General features: G+C 41.0%; 1 protein-coding gene across 2 annotated transcripts in view; it reads left to right on the forward strand.

Moving 5' to 3' along the window:
* Positions 1-519: 519 nt before the first annotated feature.
* Positions 520-25,483, forward strand: part of FNDC3B (fibronectin type III domain containing 3B) — a 378,401-nt gene continuing 353,437 nt past the window's right edge. Inside the window, exon 1 of one of the 2 annotated variants that reach the window (XM_034782468.1) lies at positions 520-730. The gene's annotated coding sequence lies outside the window, so the exon portion shown is untranslated. Of the gene's footprint in view, positions 731-11,867; positions 11,974-25,483 lie in introns of those variants that run through there. The other variant, XM_034782469.1, reaches the window with a different exon arrangement.

The raw sequence follows: 25,483 nt of genomic DNA on the forward strand, positions 1-25,483 counted from the left end.
TGGGTGGGGAAGAGACTGGTCGCAGAAGGGGATGAGGGGTGATGGGGCTGGGGGAAGAAGGGGATGGGGTGGAGAGAAGGGATGAAGAGGTGATGGGGCTGGGGGCAGATGGGGGTGGAGAGAAGGGGTGATGGGGCGGGGGCTGTTAGGCAGGCAGGGTGAGAGGGGAGTGGAGGAGCAGGGCGGGCAGAAGGAGACAGTCTGTGTGAACAGACAATGGAGCAGGGGCTTCTCCAGGCTCCCACTCCCCGCAAGGGTCACTCCACAAACACCCCCTCCCGGCCGCCTCCCCCGCGCCCAGCTGGGTTCTGCGGGGGGGGGGGGGGACTCCACGGCGGGGGCGAGGGCAGGGGACCGCGACGGGCCAGGCGGGGACTTGCTGGGCGCTGAGGACGGCCCCAGGCGGGGCAGCTGCCGGACGGACAGCGGGCTGCCGAGCGCGTCGGGCCGGCGCAGCGGGTCCCTCCCTTCGCCCGCCCCCCGTTCACCGCCCGCCTCTCTTCTCTCGCCGCTGATTTTTTTTCCACAGTAGCTGCTACTCCAGACTGTATGGTAGTGTGGGCTGGTCGCAAGTCCCCATGTGGTCCCGACATCATTGACATGGCGGAATCCCCCTGCGAGCTCTCCTGGTAGCCCCCGCCGCCCGCCGGGCTCTCACCGGACTGCCTGCCGAGGACGGGCTCGCCGCGCCCGGGCCGCTCACCCCGCCCCCGTTTCAGCCCCTGCGAAGGTAAGGCGGTGTCCCTGGCCCGGCCGCGGAGCGGGGCAGCCCCCGGCGGGGCTCACGCCGAGTCCCCGCGGCTGCAGCAGCCGGGAGTTGGGGCAGCACAAGCGGAGCCCCCCGGGGTTAGTCTGTGGCTCCCCCCACCCACCCGTTTTGTTTCGGCGGGGAAGGGCCGAGGCAGGGCGGGGGTGGGCGCGCCGCGCACCCCGCTTCTTGGAGCCGGGGGCTTGCACGGAGCACGGGAAGCGGCAGCACTTTGCAGAAAGTTTCCCCCATTTGCCGGTGTCGGGAGGAGAGTCAAGCCAGCTTGGTCCTCGTGCCCCCCCCCCCCCGGATTTATGCACCCCCTTATCCCTCTGAACCCCCCCATCATAGGGCTCGTGTAACGCCCCCATCCCCCACAGCATCCCGGGGGGAATAGACACAGCCGGGACCATCTGTCTGCTCTTGGGGCGGCCCCCCTGTAACCACACGTTGCAGTGCAGAGCGGCGGGGGTGTGTGTGATTTTTTTTTTTGAGGGGGAGGGAACGGGGCTCCAGGGTGGAAAGTGGGAATTTTACAGCCCTGGGGGTGGTGGCCGAAATGCTGACGCCTCCTTTCGAGCAGGCTGGTGTCAGGGCTCGGCCTGGGGAGGGGAAGCAGCAGTTTGTTTGGGGGCCGGGAGACACTCCATCAGAGCCTAGTAATCCAGAGAGGCTCCGCGGAGCGCTGCCGGACTCAGCCTGGCCTTTCCCTGCCCCCTCCGCATCACCGCGCCAGCCCGCACTCCCTGCTCCGTCTCCTCTCCTCGGCTCCCCCACCGCCGCCTCCTCGCTCCTTTCTTTGATAGTCATCCTGCAATGGCAATCTGAGCCGGAATGGAAAATCGGCTTTAAACTTGGAAGCGGTTTGTGTGTGTGTGTGTGTGGGGGGGCCTCCCTCCTCCCCAGCCTCTGGCTCCCTGCAGGAGGAGCTGTGTGTGTGAGATTAGAAGGGAGGTTGGAAGTCTGTGCCCTGAGGCTGGGTTTGGGAGCAGGAGGCGATGGGTGCGGGGGGGAGAGAACCTCCGCTCTGCGGCCAGCACGTACTGTCTGGCCCCTCTGCCCGGCTTGGGGAATGTCACCCGGGTGAAGAAGCCAAGGCTCCTCCTCGTTGCACCAGCAGAGTCTCCAGCTATCTACAAACTCTTTCCAAAATGTCTGGATCCAGGGGGCACGTTGGAGAAAAAGAGAGCGAGAGACAGACAGACCGACCCAGGCAACATCCTCCCCCTCCCGAGCCTCCCTCCCAGAACCCCTCCTTTGCTGACACCACTTTGTAAAGAAAAAATCCTGGAAACTTTATTTCTTCTGCCAGACACCTTTAAAAATGGCACGTTCCCAGGAGAAAGAGCTTGAAAAATATCATTTCTTTAAAGTTTATCCTCTTTCAAACTCAGCTTAGCTCTTTTCTCCTCACTCCTGTCAAATATTTCATTTATATACTAAGGTTTTGGCTAAGGTTGTGTGGTCTGGAGTTTGAAGTAGGGAGCAATTCATCCCACCCATATTCTTTAGAATTTTTTAAAAAATTGTTACACATAGACTTAATAATAATAATAATAAATATAACTTGCATTTTTAATAGCACCTTCCCTCTGAGGATCTGTAATCACTTTAAGGAGATAGTGCTGCCCTATCTCTATTTCACAGATGGGGAAATGGAGGCACAGAGTGATTACGTAACTTAAGGTCCCACAGAGAATCAGTGCCGTAGTTGGGAACAGATTTCAGGTTTCCTGGTTCCCGTGCCTTCATCACCCTCTAACTGTTTACCTTGCTGAGAAGCCTAGTGTAGACAACAGTTAGATAATGTTGTTTAAAAGGTGTTAAACACTGTCTACACTAGAGTTTAACAGCATGTTAGCTATTATGCTTTTGAAAGTGACCTATTTTCCTAGTCTAGACATGGGCAGAGTACTGGCTGGACAGCCTCCCTGGTAAGAGACATGCTATCCCTATCCTCATCCCCCATATCCCACAGGAGTCAGCTGGGTCGGTAAGATGGATGACTCCTTCTCCTATTAGTGGTAGCATTCTGCGTCTCTCACCCACTCCTTTCTTACCACCTGCGTGTCTCTGGGCAATAATAGAGGACCTAGTTAGGGAAGTATGCTGTTGTTGCCACCATAAGAGGAAGATATTTCTTGGCAGCATGCCCAGGGTCATTCAGGCTATGAAGTGCTCTTTCCTTATACCCTGTTCTCAGTGGAGTCTTACACAGAAGCAACCTGTCACTGCCCTTCTCCCAGTTTCTTCCAGTATCTGCTCTGCCAGTCATCAGTCTCAAGGGCTCCGTGTTTTGGTGGTTACATCTCAGAGCCTAATATGACACAGGGTTCTGCTGGCCCCAAAGTGCACTGTGTCATTCATTCTAGTTTGGTATGGTTTGAGTAGCTTATGCTCTTAATGTAGCCCAAGGCGTGGAAGCTGAATCAGTTCCCATTTTTGAAGTGGCTCTGCTCATGTGGGTTCATTTGAGGTCATTGCTGGGACATTGGTGAGATTTTTCATACTGTTATCCTATCCACTACCTGGCCAGATAAATGAAGAATGTCAGCTTCCAAAACAGACTGTTATAACTGAGTATGTAGTTTACATATACTCAATAATGACAAATATATTTTGGATGGGAAGCTTGAGGTTTTGTCTGTGGGAAGCTTGCAGTTTGAAACTATCTTTTTAATAATGCTGTCTGTTAATTAAATTTTTAATTGGAAATGATTGTACTCCGGCTCCCAGTTTCATGAAAGCTCTTCAGGATATGGTAGTAGTAACCACTTAGAACTCAGAATATATCAGAAAGTTCGTGCACATACATTTTTCATCAGATGTAAATTACATTAATCTGCTCACTTTATGTCTTCCATCAGCACCCATAAGGAAAGGGATGGCGAGTCTGGACTTGTGTAAATTTAACCCCCTAAATTTACACAAGTAAATATATGAAGAGTGTGTGTTCGTGTGTGAGAGTGAGGGACAGTTCATTTGTGAACTGTTTGGGTTTTTTTTGCCCAAAAATTTAGGGCCCAATTCTGCAAAAACGTACACGAGTCAAGTTTTCAGTATGAGTAAATGGTTTCAGTATTGAAACCTTACTTTTAACTTCTAAAATGTATATTATTACAAAAAGTAGCACACAACTGAATACAGCAAATGATTTCATTCAGCCAAAATTATCTTTGTCTCTCAATCCATTTAACCACCTCTCCCACCCAAGCAAAAGCCTGAGAAAAGAGATTGACCTTTGAGATCAGTACAAGGGCCGGCAAACTCAGAATCTGTCAGACTACCAGGCAAATTAATTCCAGAGTCAAGGACCCTCCACAAAGAATGGTTTGGTATCAGGCCATTAAATCTGGGGACTTGTGTGCCTCTGTAGCTCGTAACTGTGTGGTGAAACATACTGCAAGTCAGCAAGACTGAAATTTTCATTGCTGCTGTATAAGCTGACGTGGAGCTGAAGGATTTCTCAAATCAGCAGTTAACTTGCTTAGTTGATCTTCCCTGCACTACAGCTCTTGAGCAACAGGGAATCCTTTTAAACAAGAATATCAGAAGTAGGGTTGTTTATGACTATGGTTTAGTGTCACCGTGTGATCTGCCCCTGGAGACAGAAGGTATGTGGGAAGTGGGAAGTTCTTCAAACAACAAAGTGGAAATAGGAGCCAATAGATACACAACGGTAACAGGCCATCTACAGGCAGGAATGTTTGTGAATTTGAAAATAGATAACTCCTTAAACAGTTTTCCAGTTGAGATGTGTGTGTTAGCATTTTAATAATCAGTTCTAAACATATCCTCCCTCAGCATAATGTACTCTTTATTGGATTACAAATATCCAGGAAAAAAGATAATTTAAATTTATCTGGAATTTGTAACAGCACACTGGAGAGATGAGTTGCCTTTGAGAGCATGCTGTTACATATGCTAAATCTGTGCCCATAATCTGGATGCAAGATCATAGCATTATCAGTATGTTCACTAGAAGATAAGTGCAATCACTCTAAACTTCAGTTTTGCACAAAAAAGCCTGTAGAGTTTCTTAATGATATGGCATTGAAGGACAATTTAAGCTTCCTTTCCTTGTGAAAGGACAAATTGCCATCATACACAGTACTAAAATGTTTAAAGGTTAAAATATACCACTTTTTGAGTGATACACTTTCTGTGTTTAAACTAATTAATAATCTTGTTACAAATAAACTGTACTGTAGATAGAAGGTAATTCACCCCTTCGGTATCTTCTAAGTAAACAAAAGTTGAAAACAAGATCTGCATCTGTAACATAAAAACGGCAAAATGTCAATTTTAACGAAGTATAATGAGTCCTTTTCCAACAAAAATGTATTATAATACATTCAATACGATATTCTCAAAAATAACAGCATTTTCTGTCAATATACTTTTGTCAGAGATGTAAAAGTCACAGAAACTGCATACATAGATGTACATTTTGGAATGAGTATAACACTTTAATAATATAACACTTAAGTAGACTATTGTTGTAATTTAATGACAAAAAGCCAAACTTTGAATTTGGTACTTATTCAACTCTGTTCAGATCTATTTATAAACTGAAGTCAATGGGAATTTGCCCAAGATAATGACTGAGTAAGGGAAATAGGATTTGGTCCCAGAAGTGTATATTGTAAATGTTTTTGTGATAGATTTCGGTAAAATATAGCTAGAATTATCTTTATGAAGGACTTAAAATGAAAGTTAAAAGGATCCTTAATTTAAGATGCTAATATTTTAACTATATCATATTTAATAACTATGTGGTAAGTTTATAAAAGAATTAGAGCAAATTAAAATACTTTGCAACTTCTTAAAATTACCTATTAGTATATTATTGTTAGTATTTACTTGCATGTAAAATATTCTTTGTGCAAATCATGGCAATTAAATGGGGGATGCTAAATACAGTTGGCTAAATTTTGCCCTTATATGTATGTGTTGTTCCCAGTGAAGCATTTGAGAACAAAAATTGACTCTTGCAGCTTTCTGATGTATGTGAAATTTGGTATGCTGCATATCTTATTTGCGTTAAAAGTACATATGAGCTATTGAAACTTAAACACACTTTTCCCCTTGTCTACTGAATTATAATCAAATAAGCTAGAAACAGGATTGGAGAAGATTATAGATTTTCTATGATCACTAATTTTTCTGTTAAATTATATCCTACAATCTGTTATGAAACTCACAAGCCGTTGACAAATAATGTACCCTTGTATTTGTCAGCTGTTAGCTGCATAAAAATACATGTTATAGTTACTGTATAGAAAGTATTCCCTATTTGCCTTTCTGAGTAATACTGACTTATAATTATAGTGGCATGCAGTTATTGGTGAATGATGGTTACCATTTGGGATAATCTTCCATTTACTAAACTGAAATCATTACAATGCCATCTTATCAGAGTGACTTACCAAACATAAATCTAACATTATGAATAATAATGGTGTTGCTTTTTTTCTTTGGAGAAGGCAAACAATGCAGCTAATATTGACATCCACTATCCAGGCACCTCCTATTGCATTTGAGCTGGATTCATCAATGGTGTAATTTTGTTGACTTCAGTGGAGTAATGCCAACAATTAATTTAAACGTTTCACTTTGCATTTTTGCTCATCATAAAAGATGAACATGGGAATTCTCTGGAATCTATAGGCTATATGACTCCTTGCTTTCTCTACTCTGTGATTTAAGTTCTAGGATGTAGTTGTTCCCTTGCTAAGGAGTGTATAACTTTCCTCTCCTTATGGTTATATGACATAAAACTGCTTTATATAGGAGTATATGGAATTTTTTTTGGAATGGTCTATCTAACACTTAGTTTGAATACATGTATTAGACTCTCAGGGAAGAATGAATTATAAACAAGGAGTATGTTTTGTCTCTAAAAATGTGCTTTATGCTTTTGGAAGAATGCTTCATGAAGCATATTTTGAAAAGATAAGTGAGAGAAATGGCTCTCTATGTCAAGAAGCTCTTGGAATGTCATGGAACAGTCTCCCTCATCCCTGTAATCTAGTCGGCAAAACTTCAGACACATCCCACTTAATGAGTTTTTAGCCAGTTTTGTTAGGGCCTGGCATAGGAGTGGTAACTTTACTGTAGTAACTTTTTTTTTTTAGTCCTCCCCTCCTGCTTCCTGTAATGAAGCACTAATATTCAGTTACATTATAGAACAAAGCAAATTCCACATCTGTTGATCTCCATGTTTTTGTAGTATTGGTTAGTTAAGCTGAGACCTGCTTTAAGGTGTGATGGTAGAGCTCCTGACCCTGGAAGCAGAAGCTGAATTAGAATGGATAGGTTTTGTTTTGGGATTCCATCTCATTGATCCATATTTAGTGCTTGATTGCTTAGCTACTTGCACCCATGCTCATGTATTATGATGCCATTGTCGGGAAAGTACATGCCTGTTTTATGACAAAAGATGAGTGTCAGAGGGCAGCCTGGATAACGTGGTAAGTAACTTCACTTGTAGGAAGTTTGGTCTCTGGCCTGGGTGCCTCATTAGTGTCACGTGCCTCTTGAGTGTTATTTATCAGTGTAGAGTAATAAAACAAGAAAGGAAAGGAAGATAATGCCTTAAAGTATCCATGAAAGCTGTAAATAGATTTCCTGTTAGGCAGTATCCAGGAAATCAAATAATGTGAGGTGTCTAAACAGAGGTGAGCAAAGAAAAATGCTTTCAGGAATTCTAGTTTAGAGCACAGATATAGCATGTAATAGCACCTACATACAGGGTCAGATCAATAGAGCAAAGATGACAGAGCCCAAAACACAAAGGTTTTGGATTTCAGACTTGTGTGAGTAAAGTTAGACGCCCAAATAACTGTCTTAGATACGTATCTAACAATGTAAGTTTGAAAATCAAGCCCGAATTGTGCATTTGCACTTGGAAGTGAGGATTGCTGCTAAGTCTCATGATTTTGGGTGTCTTTTCTTAAATCTTGAGTTCCCGAAATCTTGTTATTATTTGAGAATCTCAGCTTTCATTTCAATGAAAAAAAAAAAAAAAAAGTTTGAAAATATGAACCCCAAAGACTCCCAAATCAGAAGGCAGATAAAAAGAACCCAGTGTTCGTTTATTTTTTAAATCTCATGATTTTTTTTAAGCCAAACTCATGATTTTGTATGGCACGACTTGTGACTTTTGAATGTTTGGACTTGGCAATACTGAAAAAACCCAGCAGTAGGGGATTATCCTTGATTAGACCCATTATTCTCTGCTTGGTACTAGTTTATGTAGTGAAAAAGATACAAAGTACATAGTGGTTCTGTGAACTTACGCATCACCTCTGAATTTAACCCGGTAAGTTACACAGTGATAAGTAGTTCTAACGGGGTCCAGGTTGGTATAATTTATGTGCCATAGGGCTGGGAGAATTTTTGTAAACTGCACCAACTGTACTCTCCCTCTGCTGTCGCAGGTCTGTCTGCGTCCGGGCCGCTTCAGTGGCTGTGGGCTCCTTTCCATCTGCCCCCTGCCCCCATCACTGGCAGGCAGCCGACTAGCTGAGAAGGGTGGTGGTGGGGGAATAAACCTGGTACTGTCAGGGCTCGGGGAGGGGCACTGCGGTCCGGAGCTGGGGGAAAAGCATCTCTCCCTGCCGCAGCCCTGAGCACTTGCGTGGCACTTAATAGGCAGCTGTGCAGTCGCTCAGCTTAGAGGGAACTCAGGTCTTGACATATGTTCACAAAAAACCTGTGTAATTTCCTGCGTGGGCAGTCGGCTACAGTCATGTTGTGTGTGAGCCACTGAGCCCTTCCTGGTGTTCTCACATTGTAAGAGTTATTCCTGAGGGCATTCTGTGCCAAAAAATTAAAACTTCTGCGCACAATATTCTAAAATTCTGCAAAATTCTGCGAATTTTATTTGTCAAATAAATGTGGAGGCTGTAGCATGGCATTGGAGAGCACAGACTACTGGAGAGATCACTAGGAGATCACTGTGCATCCCTTACCCCTTCCCACCCAGGACACAGACTCAGCAGTGTGGCTGCACACAACCCTGACATAGTGCAAGGACCGGGCCTGCCCCAGAAACATCCCAGGGCCCTGCCCCTCTGTGCCAAGTGCACCAGGTGTGGGCAGGCAGGCTCAACAAGGCAGGATCCAAGTGTGGAGAGGCTTAGTGTGGGGGGGATCCAGGTGTGAGTTGAGAGGGTTCTGTGTGGGCAATCTGGGTGTGGGCAGCTCAGTGGGGGAATCTGGATACGCGAGGGATCTGGATGCACACGGGCTTGATGGGGTTCTGGGTGCAATGATAATTGGACTCTGCGGTGGGGTGTAGGTGAAGGTGGTTGGAACTAAGCAGGGGTGGTCCAGGTGCAGGGGGAGAGGGGCTCATCGGAGGAGGGAGTTCTGAGTGTGGGGGAGTGAGGCTCGTGGGAGGATCTGGGTATGAGGGGGTCTGGATGCATAGGGGTTGGGTGGATGAGGGAGCAGCTCCCTGTACAGGGATACCTCCCCCTGCAGTTGAGGAGTGATGGGTGCAGGAAGTGTGTGTGTGGGGGCAGCTGGGGAGTTTGCAGAGCTTCCTACAACTAGGGGAGAAATCTGGGGGTGGGTCTGACCCGGTCCTGGATGCTGTGCAGGGGAAGAGGAAGTGCTGTCCTCCCTAGCCCAGCTGGGACTAACAGCTGAGCCTGGCGCAGGGTAGGAGCCGCTAGCCAGGTCTTCCCCAGTCCCACCCTCTGCCCCACAGTGATTTACCTCTCTGCCAGCTGCCCTGGGCACTCAAAACATACTGCTGTTGTGGCTTCCCTTTGCTTCCCTGTCAGAAGGTAACTTTTCTGTGGGGAAGCAAAGAAATTTGCAGGGACTACAAATTCTGCACATGCACAGTGGTACAGAGTTCCCCCAGGAGTAAAGAGTGGTCCTGAGTATGTCAGCTGCTTGTGCCACTTTTGATATGGGTCTGGGGGAGAACTAGCTTCCTGTTTGACAGTGTGGTTGGGTAGCCAAAACACCCATGGTTGATTGTGTTCTATACACATCATATAATGTATGTCTGGATGCACGATTAATAGTTTGCATCTAGCAAACTAAGTTTAGGTTCTAAATTCAGTTCCATGAATGGAGATACTATGGTGGTGGGTGCTATAGAAAACCTTAAGTAAGCAGGTAGCTAGAGGACAACTTTTAAGAAAGGAATTATAGTTGATGATTTGTGTTACTGTATAGTATGTCTGCTCATTGAACAGGTTGATGTTTTTTATACATTCCTCCTTTGTCCTCCAAAACCCCTTCTGGATGTGTGGAGGGGATGAGGAGGTTTTTACAAGTCCTTGCTGCTACCCAGAGAATTTTCCCTCCATTCACTTTTTCCATTTAGTTCTCCCACATTTAGTTTGTTACCCACTTGAGGCAGAAACTGTGTCTTCTCTTTGATTGGACAGTAACTTGTACAACAGGAGTTATAGATTTGATTGCCATACAAATAATAATAATAATTAATAAAAACAGCCTGTGTTATGTTCAAATTGTGGTGGTGTTTTTTAGCACAGACGTGCTAGACACACTTCCTTCTGGAGCTTATGAATTTGCCAGAGATGTCTTAATTGACTGACCTAAAACTCTTCCTCCTCCTCCCACAGGTGTAGGGATGAATGAACTGTCAGTACAGAGGGGTGGGGCTATTTACCAACTGCCTACAGTGTTAGTGGCTTTTGAAGTGGTATATCTGGCCAGGGCTATGACCTGCATAACAATGATAGTCATGGCCCCATGGCCCCTGACTGCCAGCAAAAGTGTGCTGGGGCAGGGAAGATGGGGGGGATGGAGGGGTGGAGTGGGAGTACTTCCCTACCAGATTTAGAAAGAGCCACTTTCCAGTGTGGTCCCACCACGCCAGTGGAGGAATTGTTTCCTTTCATAGCCGTTGCCTCTTGGCTGAATTGCCTTCCCCCACCCCCATAATGTTTTTTTGCTTTATAGAGGGCACGGCATTACCTATTGTGGGTCTCTGACATCTAATTATTTTTTATAATTGGGGTGGAAATACTGAAACCTTTCGAAGTGAATACATTTCAATAAATAGAGTGATTGCAGTTTGAAGAGTTGGCATGATAGTTCAAAATAAATTGGAACTTTCTGACACTGTGGACGGGTTAAGCTATAGCAAGGGCTGAAATTACTGACTAATGTTATCTTGTATGATAAAAACAGAAGCTAGGAATGCACTTTGAACTAAGTTTGTTGTTTCAGCTAAAAATAAATTTGTATGACACTATATGATAGTATAACATGCTCATTCTTTTGTAGCAATTCTATAGGAACAGTTGCATTGCCAGATGGAACCTGATTTACTTTTTACTGTGTTTGCTTACTGAACGTTCCGCAGCTTGGATAGTGAAACTATATTGGTCCATTTCAGTCAGTTGCTATTCAATTTAACTTAGCAGGTGCTAACACAATGTTGATGTGTCTGGGTTTCCAATACTTCAAGGGAATACTTATTTCTATAGTTTATTTTAAACCCCCTCTTTCCAGTCACATAAAATTAATGAAAGTCTTTCTATTCAAATTAGATTTTGTAAAATAATTTTTAAGCAAAACCTGTTGGGGCTGAAAATGCTACTTTAATTCACCATACAATAGTTATGGGTGGTTGGGCTGGAAGGCTGTTGCTTTAACAAAGGTGAGAAATTTGTTCCTATTCATTTGCACCTAGTGTAGGATGACAACAAGTTTTTCAAATGCCAGTTTCCACTGAGTCATCTCTTGAGTTCAGTAATGGGGCACTGCTAGCTGTTGTCAAGTATTCTGCATTGGCAGATTGACTAGGGAACTTGTTGTGAGGGCTACCTTGAAGAGGACTGTTGCAAGCGTTATTTTGTAATGGTGGAAAGTGTTTGTCTGAAAATACTGTATCTCAAAACAAAATGCATTAAAGGAAGTAACTGTTTATCTTATTCTATATTAAAAAACAAAGCATTCTTCCTTCTGCTAATGAGATGTTTCCATCTGTGGGACCATCATGTGTTTCAGTGGATTGCTCCATCTAGCTTATTCATTAATCAAGCACACATCTGATAGAGTTGTTCTTTTTCCATGTACAGTCAACCGAAAGAGCAGCTGTTCAGTCATCTTTACTATGCAGTGATACTATTATTTATTATTTGTTTTATGGTAGCACCTAGAGACCCTAGGCAGCCTCAGAGTCCCAGTCTTCTAAGGATTCAAGAAAAAAGGGGCCCTCTCCTGAAGAGGTAATGATCTAATGACTGTACTAACTGAGATTTAAAAAACAAACATGCATTTAAATAGGCCAGCTCTATGCAGATATAGCTGTTTTAGATTTATATCTTATTTATAAAAAGAAAAAAATACAAATGTCAAAAGTGTCTGCTGGCCATTTACCTAGACATAATCAATTGATAAGTTTCCAATAGGCATCAGTTAGAAGTAGGGCTTGAAGAGAGATTTGCAAGTGAGGCAGTGTTTTTTCTGATTAATTTGCCGAGGTTATTCCTTGCATAAGGAGCAGCATAGAAGAAAGTGATATTGCTTGTGGGACTAGTGAACAAATTGATATGGAAGCGGGCATCCTTGGTAGAGTGGGGGGCAGGGGTTGCTTCACAAGTGGATAAATAGGAAGGAGCTAAGTTGTAAAGACCAGAAATTTGCACGTGATCCTGTGGGGATTTTGGGGATGAGTGGGAGAGCAGGGGAGAACAATGTGGTCAGAATGACTAGACAAGATACTCTTCACAGTGTTTTGAATGGACCTGAAGGGAGTGAGTTGGGTGTTAGGGAGAGTTAAGTGGAGAAGGTTTCAATAGTTGGGTTTTAGTAGTAGGAGACAGCAGATGATGGGTTTCCGAATAGCAGTGTTAGCTGTTTGGACAAATGGAAAATGATGTATTTTGGAGATCTTATAGAGGGGAAAAAACAGCAAAATTCGGATATGGCCTAGATGTGTGGGTCAAGACAGAGGTTGGAGACAGGACACCCAGGTTTTGCTCTGGGTGGCAGGGAGGTGCATAGTGTTGCCAACAGCGAGGGAGAGTGGGGAGATGAGGAGTTAAACTTACGTCTGAAATTAAACTTCAAAGTATAAATTTCAGGAGGTGTTGTCAGAAAGGGACTCTGAAATGCTTTACACTGAGTTTGTAGAGCTGAACATCCTTTTTTTTGTTTTTTCCCCCCTTTAAATAAGTGACATTTATTTAGAAGAAAGAAGAGGCATCAGAGCCACAAAGAGGGTACTGTTACAAGAACAGTTTAAAGAAAAAATGGGATCTTAAATTTTGTGCAGTGCAAAATGATTTGTTAGTTTAAGTGAGTGCTCCACTAAGGAGAATCAACTTTTTATGCTCTACTTCTGCATGTTTTCAGCTGTCTTTGGAAAAATACAAGCCTGTTTTCTGTTGGAAGACAAGAAATACAGTAGATGTCCTGTACATAAAGACAAGGATTAATTTTGTCAGTTTAAAAATTGAATATATTGCCATTTAGATTTGTTACAGTATATCTCATTGTGCCAAAACAGTGGAAATTCTTGATCTAGATTATTATAGGTGCTCCGGTAGTCTCAGTAATTCATTTTTATCTACTCTGAGGATAAAATACAACAGAATTTTTTGAGAATTGTCCATGTGCTTATGAGTCTTCCTGCTCTTATGTTGGAACAGCTGTTACCTGTGTCACTTCCTTGCACAATGCTTGATTTAACATCCTTAGGCTATGTTTGTCAATAAAGTAAAAGAGCAAATAAAAAAGGTGCTTCATATCAGCTGAATCTCAGTAGAGAGCAACTTGTATGTCAAAAATAAAGTGACTGCTGTTTTCATATTTATGTGGACTCTAGAAGTGTTGTGTTAACATTCAGGAAATGTCACAGTGGATCTGTAATGGTGTCTCAAGTCATAGAAGTTATCAAGACTATTTCCTAGCATTCCACCATTACATCCTCACCCCAAATTCTGGATTCTTTCCGTACAGAAATCGGCACTGTACCTCCCATGAATGTCAGGACTGGTAGCTGTCTTAGACTGCCTTATTACTAACCACTCTTGTGCTATACCTGGTTTAGTTTAATACTGCTTTTGTCTCTAGGACTTGATCCTGATCCTAGTGACTCCAGTAGGAGGTGGTATTTTTGCTTTGTTTTGTAACCTCAAAGGAAATAGGATTGTGTCCTTCACGCTTGTGGATCCTCAGTTGATTGTATCCATTGGCTTGGTGGGGTATGTCACCCTGCAGCATGTTCGCTGATCTCTATCAGCTTTTTTGTGCAAATGCTCCATAAATGTTGTTCAACTATTTACCTGTTCATTCACCTTCCTATCCACCCACTCACTGGCACGCACAAGTCCACAAAATGTCAAAAGTCATGGACATTTATAAAAGCTCATGGGGAAATAGTGGTCTCTGACTCCTGAGAGCTGAATGCAGTGTTGTTATAGCTGTGTTGGTCCCAGGATATTAGAGAGCAAGGTGGGTGAGCTGTAAACTCGAAAGCTTGTCTTTCTCACCAACAGAAGTTAGTCCAATAACAGATATTACCTCATCCATCCTGGAGAGCTGTTACAGATAGGCAGACTTAGTATAGCTAGGTTAAAATCAACACCCCATCAAAATCCAGTAAACTCATAATTCGGGCTAGTATTAAATCCATAACTCACTTTGCTGTATGCAGGTACCTGAGCTACAGCAGTTTACACAGACTATCAAATTGGTTTGTGCTGAGGCCCTCCCTGATGTGGGATTGTTGTGTGCAGTGTTCTTAAGGTGCAAATGGGGAGCTAAGAAAGAGTGTGAGCCTCAGATATGAATTTCCAATTTTAATTTCCAGTTTAAGGTTAATCCCAAACTTTTTTAACTGTGATTTGTGTGTTTAAATGTGTTTGCTTTTGCTTTTTAACTGCTACTCAAAAAGTAATCCTGGTGGAAGTTAGAGAAGAAATGTTCAACATGCATATTATTTTCTTCATCTTTTGAATGATAAAAATGCAGATATGTCTTCAAAGGAATGGAATATGCTTTTATGTTTTTAAAAAGTATAATATCTGACTGTAGTTGTTATTTTAGAGCCAGTATGGTTGCCTGATGCGTAGGTACTGGAGTCTCAATTTATTTTTTTTAAACTTGATAGAGCCACAGAAAACTGATCTGTTAAACAGTATATAAGAGCAAAGTCTTGTTCTTGTTTTTATCAACCTGAATTTAGGGCCAAATTTTTGGCCGCACAATGTGGGCCCAACCTGCATTTGTGCACACAAATGGGTTTTTCCAGGGTCTGTGTTCATTCTTGCAAATGCATGACTTATACCCATAATTAAAAATGTGGTTCTAAGTCACACATTCAAAAAAGTTTTGGCCTGATCCTTGTTGTCACTTAGCCATGGAGTGAACAGGATGGAACTGTTCAGCTCATTGACAGATTATTGATATTATAGAGTCTAACAACTTCATTATTTCACTTTCACTAAGTCCACTATAGTAAAAATGGTTTGGATATTGTTTGCATGGGTACTGTTTTAAAGATATTTTTCTAAATCAAATAATTTGACTATTATGGGCCAGATTTTCTTCTGTAGTAAGTGGACACAGTTTCATTTGTTTCCATTTATGACAGCAGAAAATTTGGCTCTGTATCTGCATCCAAAGTCTCCAATGGGTTAAAAGAAAGTGAGCCGTCTCTGGAGTTTAGGAGTTCTAAAATAATGAGCCTTTAAACCTTTAAAATTGCTAAATTTTTAAATCCCACTCTGGTTTTAGTATAAAACCATTCTCTCCCAAACTGACATTGTTAATGCCATCTTTTAGGCTTTTGCAAATTTTTCTGTCTGGAGATATAACAAACCTCAAAAAAACCTAGAGCCTCACAAACAGCGCCCCTATAAAAAGAATTCAATAAGACACCATCAGTGCTACACCATGCCATTATTATTACATTAGGATAATAAATCCTGTTAATAGGCAAGGAGCTCATGGTTGATTCAGATTTTGTCACTGTACATTATGTTCCAGCTTTGATTCATGAAAGTCTAACAATTTGATTCTTCTAATGTGATTTCACATGGAACACCTGGAATTGCTGCTGGTGTACCATAAATTGCATGATATTTGAAGTGTTAGGTAAAAAGAAATAAAGGGTCAAATTCTGTAGTACTTAATGGAGCAAAACTCCCACAGAACTTGGTCCAAAATAAGGGGGGGAAATGACCCAAACTGTTAAATAAATACTCTGCCTGCACTTAAATAAAACAGATTTGATGTTAGTTTCTCATGCCTCTGGGGTAATTTACTTGTTTGATTAGGTTCTATTGAGTTTATGGCTGGGGATATTTTTGCTATTCCATAACAGGTTTATATTTTTGCTGACTTGGCCAGTTCATTGGTGCTTATCATCATAACCAAACAGAAGATACATGTCTTGGTTCTGGCTGTCTGTCTGAGACTTATTTAGACATAGAACATGCACTGTAACTCATTTAAAATCCATTAATCACATGGAGAGATGTTACAGGTGGCAATGGTTGCTATGCAGAGCCGTGACAATGGCTGTGCTTGCTGGCAGTGTTGAAATGGAGAGAAATCATGTAGCTACATGATTTTCTTACTGTTTTTATAAGATTTTATATGGGCAACATTTTATCAGCTATATTTCCTTTCTCCCTAGATGATCTTAGCAGGAGCATCCAGATCTGTTAAACTGCTTTGTGCAATGGCTAGGAAATGGTTATATTTGTGCAAGTTATGCAGCCCTACTGCAAGGACCTGTGTGGGCAATATAACCAAAGGGATCTCTGATCTTTTTCACAGCAGTGATTGTCTAGTTCTGGATAATAACACAAGATGCAAGAGTGAGCCAGGTCATTGAGAAACTTCTGTAACCACAATCTGTTTACCATTTAGAGATGACTACATTTTGATTTTCAGTGTTGTCAGAATAGCCTGCATCAAGATGTCGCTGGGAGTTGTTGGATTGGTCTTCAAGGACAATGTTTATATATAAACATCAACAGTTTTATTTCCTCTTCATATTTCTTGCTCATTCAGTAAAAGAAATATCCTAGACCTTGAGCAAGCTGCTGTATGACAGTTTGTTTCTCCAGTTTGCCAACTGTTGCACAGTCTTTCTGTTGGCAATGCTATTGTTTTAAATATCTTCTCTGCGCCAACTTCGTGTCCTTTATCCAGCTAGCCAGTAAGTTGTTTGGGACACAGCTTATTAAATGTGACATACCTTAAAGTGTCATATTGGCTATGAGGAGACAAAGCAAATGGGGTTACTGGTACTAGTCTGCTCTGCAAACGGAAATAGAAAAGATAGGAGAGGTAGAACATGGAGGGGTAAGAGCGAGAAAGTGTAAGCAGAAGCAAGATGAAGGGAGGGAGCAGTCTGAGAATAGAGAGCATAGCACCATTTCTGATAAATGGGGGGGCTGGCGTTTTTGGAGCACTTTTGATCTGTTGTGTTAGGGATTGATAATTACAATAGTACAAGATCCATGATAAGCTGTAGATAGTTTCTTGGACAAGTGCCAAAGAACCCCTCTCCTAAACTGATGGGCCAGTGGTAATTTTAAGGTTTCATATCTTCCTCCCTGTCAGACTTGGAATCAGATATTATATACCATTGGAGAGTTAGAAATGCTGTTCCTATTCTCAGGTGTTGTGTCTGTATGGCAGTGAAAAGTGCTTCCTTTGGGGCACCAGACACAATTTTGAGACTGTTGGCTTGGTGAACCTGTCATCATTTAAGAACCTACAGTATCCTGTAAATGAAATATGGACAAACCTATTAACATCCTGTCTCATATGTGACTACACTTGGCTTTGCTCAAAGGTGACATTATCACTGTTCAGTTTTAGCACTGAGGATAGGGCAGATTTATTTGGAAACACTTTGTTTTTACTGCATCTGTAAAACTCCGGTGAGTGCTGGATAGGATATGAGTTGCTCCCTTCTGGCTATGCATTAGCAATGTGGCAGTTACTGATCTGTCAGTTTACTTTGAGAAGGAATTACATAAATTTTGGCCCAATGCCTGGTCTAGCTCCAGATGGTCAGGAAAGATTTTGTATTCAAGTCAGAAAGTATATTGGAACTGCAGGCTGGATCGGTCCACTTTTCTCCTCTTCTATCCTCTGCAGAGTTATTTTTCTATTAATTATGTGAAAAATGGTTGCCTCAATTCATTGCCTTGACTGCTCAGCTGTGCCCAGGCTCAAGGAAGTAGAAGGCTAGTGCGTGAGGCCTACCTCTTTTCAAATTTAATTTTTTTTTTTTTTTTTTGCTGGTGCCTCCTCTAATAGGGCCATGTTGGATGGAATGTTTCTGGTTCTTCAACGAAGTGTATAAGACCCAGATTGTCAAAAGTATTTAAGCACCTAAATCCCCTGAAGATGTGGGATTTAGTTGCATGACATGAGATTAAAGGTGTTTCTCTGAACACTGGATCAGAGAGAGATGAAACTGCATACAAGATACCATTGAGAATAATTATGTTTAAAGATTTCAGGATGTAAGTGTTGAGAAATACTTTTTTTTTTTTTTTACACCCACAGTCAAAAAATTTTTCCTTGGGGGGGAGGGGGCGGAAAGGCATTTTTCACCAGGAAACTTTAAAATGTGTTTAGGGTGTATGTGAGGGTATGGTGCTTTTTGTTTTTGTCTTAATTTGGTCTCAAAATTCAGATTATGCTCTGCATTTAAATACTGGATGCTCACACGCTATGTTCCATTGCAATGCTATTCTGACCGTTTATTAATGTAGGAAATTTGAAGATTATTAAGAAAGTGTTATTTCATTTACACTTCTGTACCCATGGTTACACATGGTGTTAATATGAATACACAGACAGGATCTTCATGTGCCCTTGGTTTTTGTAGATTGCGCTGGTTGACAGACACAAACAATTTAGTGAACATTTAATTAATATCTTCTGTATGATTCTTCAGACCCTAAAGCTTGTATCAACTTCTTTAGCAATCCATTCCCTGGACAAATCAAAACCAACTGATAATTTAATTGACCATTTAAAATATATTAAATAGAAATGCAGTCCCCCAGGTCTCCTGCCACATCTCATACAGTAAAATCAACGCCTTACTGCAGATGGGATGCAGCATTGACCTCGCAGTGGATTGGATATATTAAAGTGATGGATCACATGCTTCTTCTCTAAAGAAACTAAAAGGACAGACTACTGTATCTATTTTCAAATTTGATACCGTTTAGTATAGTTGTTCTAGATTATGAACATGTAAACACAAGTATAGATCACTGAGTTTCAGTTCCTAAGTCTTTAATTTTAAGTAGAACAGAATTTGCTTTTCTATTATACCTACCATGCCCAAGATAATCTGAACATATATTCTATTTTTGTATTAGGATTTTTTCATTTTCCTATTTTTTTAAAAAAAAAAAGGTTGACTTGAGTGTGAAGGGGAAACAGTGAAGCTGACGTTATTCAAAAGTGATGTCATGCACAAAGTAGGCAACCAGGGTAGGGGGAGAAGAGAGAAATAAAAAAATATTGTTTTCTCTAATCTTTCAGTTTAGGAGCTACTTGTAACCATAATAGGTGAACATTCTAATATGGTTGCTATAGTCTGTTCTAGCCATGATTGGGTGTTGCTGGAGCATTACTAAATATTGAAGGTTGAGATTTTTCAAAGCTGACTAAGAGATTTAGGTGTACGATGACCATCAAAGAGAAAGGGAGATTAATGAGATTTATTTCCCCTTCTTCAGGTCCTTGCACACCTGAAGAATGTTATACCTGGTGTGTGCACAGAGGGAAGCTAGGATGCCTGATGGTATAAAATGACCCCAGTGAGGTCTGGTCAACTGTTATAGCTCTGTTTCGTCCTCCTTCTAGCATTCTTCCTACTGGGCAAGCCAGCTTTTCCCTTAGAGCTGGATACATCAACAGAGTTCAGTATCTTTGAAAATATTTCTTGGGCCCTCAGTAGTTAGGATAACAAATATGACCTTTGATTCTCTTTCTTTTGTGCTGAGCTAAGCCATCCTACTGTTGCTTTGTGCAGAATTAGTCAAGTGCAGAAGAACCGTGTCATGTGAAAATGCTAACATCGCTATAGTGAGTATATATGTCATAGAGAAGTTGCAGAATTGTCAGCAATAAATCATGAAAAAGGGAACCATGCAATTAGAATGGCTGCCTTCTGGGCATGTAAAATTTGCTTTATGTTAATTAGTCATCTTTAAGAATTGTGCATTTCCATTGCTGTTTAATGATCCAAAAATATATTAACCCTATCTGAAGAACATTTGATTTCTTTTTTGTTGTTGTTGCTGTTGTTTAGTACAAATGGTAGTTTAATAAATGAATCTATTTTTATTTGGAACTTACTCAAAATGTGGTAAAGAGGATTATACAATTAATATTTTTTGGTTTTCTGCATATCAACTGATAAATAGTAACATCTAGGTTTACAGGCATGTTAGAAAAGGGCTTCAGCTTTTTGCCTAATGCCAAAGACTCATATACTTGGGGCTTGTCTACTATTAGCACTTTACAGCGCTGCAACTTTCTTGCTTAGGGGTGTGAAAAAACACACCCCTGAGTGCTGCAAGTTTCAACGCTGCAAAGTGCCAGTGTAGACAGTGCACCAGCGCTGGGAGCCACACAGGTGGGTTTTTTTATAGCGCTGGGAGAGCTACTCGACTACGCAAGCCACATTAAAGTGCTGCCGTGGCAGCGCTTTAATGTTGCTAGTGAAAATGTGTCCTTAGATAGTAGAGTACACCTCTATCCCGATATAACACGAATTCTGATGTAACGCGGTAAAGCAGTGCTCCGGGGGGGGCGGGGCTGCGCACTCCGGCGGATCAAAGCAAGTTCGCTATAATGTGGTTTCACCTATAACGCAGGAAGATTTTTTTGGCTCCCGAGGACAGCGTTATATTGAGGTAGTGGTGTATATGGGATTATTGTGGCGTTGCTACAGTACTGAAGCTATGCTGGCATAACACATAGTGTAGATAGAGCATACAACTCCTCCCAAAGCAATGATAGGTCAGTGGAAACCTTCTTCTGTCCACCCAGCTAAGTCTACACTTACACTTGTGGTAAGGTCAATATAGCTACAATACTGTACTCAGACGGTGTAGATTTTTCACAATCCTGAGTGCTTTAGTTATGTCAAACTAAATGTTAAGTGTAGACCAGGCCTTAGATTATTTTCAAAGAGCTTGAACAATAGAACAGTGAATATTTTCTCCATAAATATGATCCTGCAGTCTTGAAGGCAGTGCATGATAGGCCTGAGTAAAGACTGGAGGACTGGATCCAAAGTCATTAACAATGAGTACATTGCCTATTCGCTCCCATTTAGTATGTGAACTTCTGATGTAAATCAGATTACACGGTATACTCTGTTTACATGAAGCCAATCAACATATTTCCATGTTAGATAAAGAAAAGGTAACCAGGCCCATTTTTTGCGCTCAAAGAATATTTATGATAATCAAAACATCTAATTTCATCTTGCTGAAGAAGTGAAGGGATTTGCGGGGAAATGATATATTCAAAATGATATATTCAAAAAAATTGGAAGGGGTATGATTAATGTGAAATACATTTTACACTAGTTAAGAGTTCGTTGTGGATGCAGACTCACATGTGCACCTCCAAAATAGGAAAGATGTTGATTGAAAAAAATAAAATTGGGTCTTTACAACTTTAGAGTTGGAATGCATAATAGTGAATCACTGTTTATGCTAGCCCCAATACTTTGAATTGGAAAATCAGCACGTACAAGTAAGCAGTAGAAGTCTTATCTAACTAATCGCTTGCGAATCAAGCTGAACTTGCTTTGTTTGATATTGACTCGCAGGGTTCTCTTTCTCTGTAGAAATGCTTGTGACAGTGAGTGGTTAATGTTTCTTGGGCAGAAGAATATGGATTAAATAGTCATGCACTTTTTCATCTGATTTATTCTTTTACAACATGGGAACACAGGATCTTGTTGGCAAATCTGTTTTGTCTGAAAGGAACAGGAAAATAAATCAGTGCAGATGAAGCCAGGTTTCACTTTAAATGAGACAACATGGATTATGCAGTGTTGTTGCAGCCATGTCGATCCCAGGACATTAGAGAGACAAGGTGCGCGAGGTAATACCTTTTATTGGACCAGCTTCTATTGGGGAGAGAGACAAACTTTTGTGCTTACACAGAGCTCTTGTTCAGGTGAAGACAGCAATTGTTTTAATTGTGTCTTTGTATTAATATAAATTGGGAGCTTGTGTTCATCCATCAGTGCTAGAGATATAAACAAAAGCCAAGCAAACTTCCAGATGGTGACAGAGTCTGGGTATGAGCCACTTAACAGAAATAATTGTGTCTGCCTCTGTACCACTTAGCCATTTACAAAACAGCCATCTTTCCTTGTTTGAGTTTGGACTCTTGTCATTATTAGTGTTTACTTAATTGAAGAGCATGAAGAAGTACAGTGTTGCTGAAACAGAACCTGTGGGATCACTGTTAGAACTCTGGCTAAGATTCCTTGCAAACAAAGTGAGAATTAGCTTGCAAGTACTCCAGGCTTATAGAATGACCAGATGCTCCCCTTTTAGACTTGTATGAACATTTAGCGCGGAATTAACCTTGGCTTGAGTTTGACTTGGACTTGCAAACCAGTGGTGGTTTCATATGCATCTTTTTTTGTGCCAACAAACCTCTTTTTGTTTGCTGTCTGGAACCCTAGTATCATATTGAGGCTGCAGTAATTTAATGCAATTAAAGCGTAAACAGCATTTGCTGGGAAGCATTGGCATGGGGCAAGTCACATGGTATTTTGCATTGTGGTCACGCTCCCTTAACAAGGGTGCTAATTTGCGTCCAGAGTGTCGATAGCATTTTTTTTTTAATGTGGACACAGATCCCTGAGGAGCTGGACTGACCTATTTGCAGTAGCATCCAAGATTTGCGAGGCATTTTCTAAACATTTAAGAAAGTCTGGAGCTCTCGCAGTCTGCAGACTTGAAACTGATATCACACAGGCCACAATGCAGGCATCATGGAGTAACACCTTTAGTCACCCCTACTGTCTTGGGTAGGCTGTTTATCCCATTACCTATTCATTAGCCAAATTTTAATAGTGATAATACTTGGCTGTTATATAGCACCTCATCAGCAGCTCTCAAAGAACTTTACAAAGGAGTAAATATTATCTGCATTATACTGTTAGGGAAACTGAAGCACAGAGAAGTGAAATGACTTGTCCAAAGTCCCAAGCAAAGTCTGTGGCAGAACAGTGAATAAAACTCCCAGTCCAGGTCAGACTGCCTACTTTGTTTGCAAAAGTGGAGTAAAATATTTTTTAATTATGGTAATAAATATTTTTAATTAGAGACTGAAACTGTAAGATTTAAATCATATCTTAATCCAACTCTAAACTTCCCTAAGGCTGTGGAGTGGTATTATTCAGTTTAGTATTGCGGGAAAGTTTAGAATTACAATATTGGAATTAGAATCTGAACTTCTCTACAGTTTGATGCTTGGGGGTGGGGGTGTTTCAGGCTTGGTGTCCTAGTTAAAGCCGCACTGTAATTTTAATTTGAGGAGTGTGTGTGATATATCTCTCTCATTTTTATTTTCTCCTCTTCAAAATGAAAACGACAAGGCACCACCCTCAGGGATCTATAAATGTTCTTTGACTACACCTCTGAAAATGTCTACTAACTGAAGATCGTGCCAAAATGTTAATAAGGCATAAAAGGATGTAATTATTCCACTTTCCTGTGATAAAGAATTACAGTTTGTGTATAGGAAATGTTATGAAAGACAAAAAGCAAATCACGATGACCCAGTGTGATGATTAAGTTTATAAATGGTAAGAAAAACGATGTTTAATCCTAATAAATGCTAATTCTTTGATGCACAACCCCAGACTAATATCTGGGTCTGGAGGCAACACTGAATGCGCTTATTTCACCGAGAGTGTCACTTGATAGATTACCACTGATCTCCCTTTTTTTCTGAATGAGAAACTTTTTATTATGGAAAATCTGTTAGAGATGAGAGCAAACTGGAGTTTTCATGTTCTGTCAACTGCACTGGCATTTTGGTACCATCATTAGAAATGCATAAAATTGGTGGAACTTGATTTCAGGTGAACTGGTTTTCTGAAGCTCAGGCCAAATTAACTTACTGTTTTTATGGTGTTTTTTAAGTAACATAATTTTTTCTTGTCAGGTTGGTATCTCATCTGATAATGATACCAATAATTATAACACAGATGTAATGAGTAATACAGAGGTTGGAACAATATTTTTTGTAATATTTTTTCCTGTCGACAGTGAATAGTCCTAGTAGTTTTTCCTCTCACTTTTAATATTTTAAACAGTGAGTTTTATTTGTTCTAACTGAAATAGATAACAGGAATTGCTGTACCAGATCAGACCCAAGGTAGGTAAATTAGGCTGAAATTAGTTTTCCTATAGTAACTCTTTTGATAGTTATGGGCATAATTCAAGAGTCTCATTGGCTGACGTGACTGAATGTGTGGGGCTATTTTGACCGAATGTCTGAAAGTAAAACTCCTAGTTGATAAGAATTTTGTGCATGCAAAAATTGCAGGATATGAACAATATCCCTTTAAATGTCCAAAATTTATTGGTTTTGTTTTTCTTTGTGTGTTCATATGATTTTAAAGCCATGTTAGAATTCTTTGAGTCCGATTTTTCTTGTGAAGTAAATCAATGAATTTCTTTAAGGTAGCTGAGGGGAAAAAAACCCTCATAGCTGCTATGCATGCAAAGCTTGGCCAATGACTCTGGATTTAGTGGCCACAGTCATATGATTGTTTTAAAAAACCAAATGGATAGCAACAACTAAGGTCTTGCAGACATGCATCTTATACAATTGATGCCGTTATTTTATGTTAAACTAAGCGGAGTCAGCTGTAGTTTTTGACTGGTCCCCTCCTTTTAAATACAAAGAGTCTCAGAGTCTGTTCCTTTTTTTTTCTTTCAAATCATTGAATGCTAAATAATGACCCTGTCACATCTACTTGTCTTTGGAAACAAAACAACTTCCTGATTCCAAAGCAGAAGCAGTCACTGATATACTTTTCCAGCACGAGAGAGGAATATTTTTGGAGATATAATCGTGGAAGTTGGAGAATTTGGCACTGAATGAGCTATCTATCTTAGACATTTGTAGTGCAACCAGCACTTAGGAAGAGCAATCCAAATGCTAAGGAATGTCAGTGAATGCTCTCTGTGCCCGACCTCCCTCTCTAACCCTCCCCCCAGTAAACACAAAAATGTTATAGGACCTGAAACATTGTTAACAAATACTTCATCTAATCAATCTTCCCTGCCTTTCCGGCAAGGGCTACTAAATGCAGGGCTGGCATGGTATTTACCAGAGGTGGTTTTTACCAGGTAAAATCATGGTTTTTACCACCCAGGGAAAAACTAGTTAGTCTCGGTTTAAGGCATTTTCTGTTTTAAAAACTGTTTTGTTAATGCACACCACATTACACTTAGCTTTAGTTACATATTCAAATTGTGGTTACATAAAGCAGTAGATCTGTAGATTAATTTGCACTTGTACAAATAAGTAAAATTGTGGTGGCAATAATACTCATATATGTAACTATAATACTGTATGTATACATTTTGGTTCATATCATGACTCACATTTCAGTTTTTCAATATTATATACACAAAAGTCGAAAACATTTGATTATGTGAGAATGATAGTAATGCAGATTTGCAGGCTTGAAGCATT

This window comes from Trachemys scripta, chromosome 9 (genome assembly GCF_013100865.1).
Source record: "Trachemys scripta elegans isolate TJP31775 chromosome 9, CAS_Tse_1.0, whole genome shotgun sequence".
Classification (NCBI taxonomy): domain Eukaryota; kingdom Metazoa; phylum Chordata; order Testudines; family Emydidae; genus Trachemys; species Trachemys scripta.